Source organism: Frankliniella occidentalis, unplaced genomic scaffold (genome assembly GCF_000697945.3).
Source record: "Frankliniella occidentalis isolate FOCC.00 unplaced genomic scaffold, Focc_3.1 Scaffold195, whole genome shotgun sequence".
Lineage (NCBI taxonomy): Eukaryota > Metazoa > Arthropoda > Insecta > Thysanoptera > Thripidae > Frankliniella > Frankliniella occidentalis.
The window spans coordinates 347767-351988 of record NW_026267321.1 but is presented as its reverse complement, the minus strand read 5'-3'; positions in this window follow the sequence as shown (position 1 = coordinate 351988).

Here is a 4222-nt window from a genome sequence, read left to right as displayed (position 1 = left end):
CGACATTCGCGCTCGAGGGTGTTAAACTACACACACGGGTGCATGTCTATGTCAAATCTCGACTTCCTAGGTGCTAGGGGAGATTGTTTAATCCACGCGTAAAAAAGTGGACCGCTAAATGTTTTGACGAGTGTATCAGCCCGGTGTTTCAAATTTTTACTCGATAGTTTTCATAATTTGGAAGCAAGTTTTTCGGTTCACTTCCAGTAACGGCGCCAATCTATTGACACTACCTAAATCAACAGTGCACAGAGGTTAAATTATACCTAAACGCGTCTCTGTCGCCATTTTTTGGGTTGTACTATATCTTTGTTTTTTTTCCGTCTTTTCATGTACCTTTCTCCTGAGCGATGTGCGACGGCTCGGTCTCCTTGACAGCCGCCTACATCGCGGCCCACCTCGCCGCACGTCGTCCGCCGTCTCGGAATCCACCACCTGATGCACACACCCGTGCCCGCTGAGCGCCTGACGACACGCTCAGTCAATCAGCTGTTCGGCGGCTCGCTGCCTTCACTGGGAGCGCGAGCGCTCCTTCGCTCCTCCACCACCGCTGCTACGAAACCAAAACAACAACAACACGTGGACCGCTGTGGGTCAGTGACCGCCCGCCGGCGGCCTTGCCGTCGGCACCCGCTCAGACCAGCTGACGCCGGTAGACTGAAGAGGCGCGGCGCGGCGCGCCGCGCGGCGCACGCAGCGCTACCTGTCGACCGAACTTTTCACCTGGTCACCGGCGCTGGCCGGCTGGCTTTCCGGTCAGCACCTAGCGGGCGCCGTTGCTCGTAGCACCCAGTGTGTGTGATTCAAGCTGAGCAGACGAGACTATTCCTTCAACCATCGATGTGATCAGCGAGTTTGTTTGACAATTAAATATTGTGTCATCAGTTGGTGTGATCGAGACTTGTGTGCGAGACGGGTGTGACTACGTGGTGCCTTTTCCCTTTTCTCCTGTCGTCTACATTGTTTTCTCACCTTACTTAGTCTACCTTTCTGTTCTTCTTTCCCTCCGTTCAGGTTATGTGTCATGTTAGTCAAAATTAGTCTTTTCTTATGAGTTTTTTTACTTCATTGTCGGCTGTGTTTCGTGTTCTGTTTTTTTTTTGTAAACCGTGGGTTTCCGTTCATTATACTCCATTACTAACTTTTATTTTACAGGTTGCTATATGTATTTTAGCTATGTAGTTTTCATTGTATACTGTTAGACTGTACTGCTCAAGTTGTATCTTGCTCAACCAAATAGTTCCTGTCAACGAGTCACGGGTAATATTGACAATAAGCTTTTGTCCTCTTAACTTTATTTTTCTATCAAAGAATTACGGGTACTATTCGCATTGTGACGTGAGTCCTTGCCTTTTTAAGCTTTATTTTTCTATTGTAAAGTTAGGATTCAACTTAAATATGTTTTGTGACGACTGAGACCGCCAAATTGCCTTGTCTTATCCACTTTTTATTACTTTTATTGCATGCCAAATTAGCGTTTATTTTGACTCGAACACATTTCGTTCGATTAGCGAGTGCACCTAGTCAGGCCTCATGCTCTGGAATCATAGTAGATTTCCTTACTCCTTAACTTTGAGTTTCTAATCATGTATGGCGATTTTTAATGATCTCTTTTATATGTACAATGGTTTCTGTACTACCTAACCCGCTTCGGGAAATCAATTTTTTTTACTTACTTATTAGGTTTGCTTGTCATTTTTTTATATATCCTTTTGTGTGTTTCGGTTTGACACTCGCTACCCAATGAGGGTTTTCAATGTACTTGTGTTTTTACCCTTTGTATTCATTTTGCGTGTCTCACGCATTTATATATCCTAGTTTTTTGCATGTTTTTTGTTTGCATATTAACCATTCATGATACTTGTTTTTTATTTGCACCTTACATCTTGTGTTGGATGTCCTGTAAACGGATTAAATCTTTGTTCAGGTGTAATAATGGGTTTGTTTTGCACACTGTTTAGAGTTAAGAATCTGATTTCCTTAGTGTTTTGTTTTACAACTATCCAAACAGTTTGTGATAACAATTTAGCAGACTGCATGAATAAGACTTTCTGGAGTCATACTCTTTTCCATGCAATTATTTGTGTACATCGTATGAATTGTTACTATGACTGGTACTACTATTTTTGCTATTTTTGTGTCTTTTGACAAACCCTGTAAACATTTGGTAATCACTTGGATGTTGCACATATAACTCCACTCCTCAGAAAAATTTTTTTTCCCGGCCGAATTTTAGGCCGGGTGGTCAATTCTCAGTGGTTCCGACCGCGGACGGCCGGGCTAAGCTCCGGAAACGTTAGGGCCTAAGGGGTCACCTACAGGGTCACCAGAGGAGTCAGGAGTCAGGCCCGTGGGAGCGCATTGAGTCATAACAGATCAGCTGTAAACAAGTAACATAATTGCCCGGGAGCAGGGCCTACCGCCGCCCCCTTTGTTTATAGTAGAGAGGGGACCGCACCGACGGGGAGTCGAGTGCATGGGGTACTGCCGGCCCTCTCCCCCTTTGTTTATAAAACGCGCTGACGCTCGTAAAGAGGGTCGGGTGCAGGGCGCACCACCGCCCCTTTTCCTCCCTTTCACCCCAGCCCCCTCGCCCAGGGCATAGGGTATAAAGCACGCTCACGCCCTGGGCTCGGTGTCAGTTCTTCAGGCGTCTCCATCATAGTCAGACGTACTCACAGGACCGCGCCCCGAGGAGCTCGTCCCTATACCATCCAAGTGATTGATCAATTGTGCAAGTGAACCAGTGTTAGTGCCAGTGCTACAACCTAAGTGAAAGTGTACAACATTGAACCACCTTGCAACTGTGAGTATCTCAATAAACAGTGCTACCTGCTAAAGCCAATTAGTGAATATCTTTTGCATTGAACCTCTAAGATTCTATCGAACCGCGAGCCATTCAATCAATAACTGACCGCTAGCCAGTGCGCGTGATACCGCGTCGAGACTCCGCGCTCACCACGGGGTATTGCCCGGAGCGCTATCTTGTGGCGCCGATACATAGCTCCAGGCCGCTCAGTCGATATCGACCGGTCGCTCACCCGGAGCTACTCCTCGTCGCTGGAGACACTAGCTGAGAGGTACGACTGCCCTATCAGAGGGGCGAGTCAAGTAGAGTAATCGATACATAGGTGTGAGTGAGGAATAGTATCTAACGGCCTCTAAAACAGAGGGGCTCAATCCATCTAAAAAACTTCCTCCTCTCTCAGCGGCACAGCGAAATCCACCGATCTGGAATAGCTGAGCGCAAAGATCGACAGGCAGGCAAACATTCAAACCGACCTAATTCATTTCACCGAAGACAATTTATCTGTGTTAAATGCTACCTCTTATCTCTCGCGTGAAAATAAATATCAGTTACGGCGTCTAGCTAACGCCACGGAGCAAATAGCGAGTAGATTAGAGGGCCTAGCTACCACATTCGGGGAGGATTTGGCTGATGTGGCTCGCCGCCTCACGGCGTCACTGGCGGTCAGTACCTCCGTAAGGATTATTAGAGATGTACTTACGGATGTGCAACTTCGAATTGCCAACCTCGAGCACGCATGGGCTCAAACCGCGTCTGGCCACCTCTCCAGTCATTTCTTGCCACCTGCCGTTTTAATCAAAACCCTGAACGAAATTTCGGATAAGCTTCCGGAAAAATTCTCATTTCCGGTTAAACCAAACAGCGCACATCTATATCAATTTTATGCATTTACGAATGTGGCAGCCGCTCTAGTGTCTGATGAAAAAGTCCGTCTGTTCTTAGAGATACCACTAGCCGACTCAGCCCGTCGCTTCACGGCGTGGCGAGCGGTCAGCGTACCAGTTTTGCAACCCGGGTCTGGCGTGTATTCATTTGTAGTACCCGAAAAACCTATTTTGGCAACCTCTGATGATTTGCAAAATTTTCTCACTTTGGACTATCACGACCTGGGCGCCTGTAAAGGTACAAACCTCAAAATTTGCTCTTACGCACAGGACATAAAGCGTGCGTCGCAGTTGTCTTGTCTCATAACGTCATTTCTCAACGATGCTGAGGGCGCCTAACAGACGTGTCAAATACACGTCTCTAGGAAAATCGAAAATCAATTCTTTAACGCGCCAGACACCGAAAAATGGCTATTCAGCATGGCCGCGGCATCGCGAGCCGCGCTCACGTGCCCCCGAGGCGACGCCTCGGGCCGTCTCGCCACCGTCCACTACGACATCGACGGGGCGGGTGTGTTGACCCTGCCTC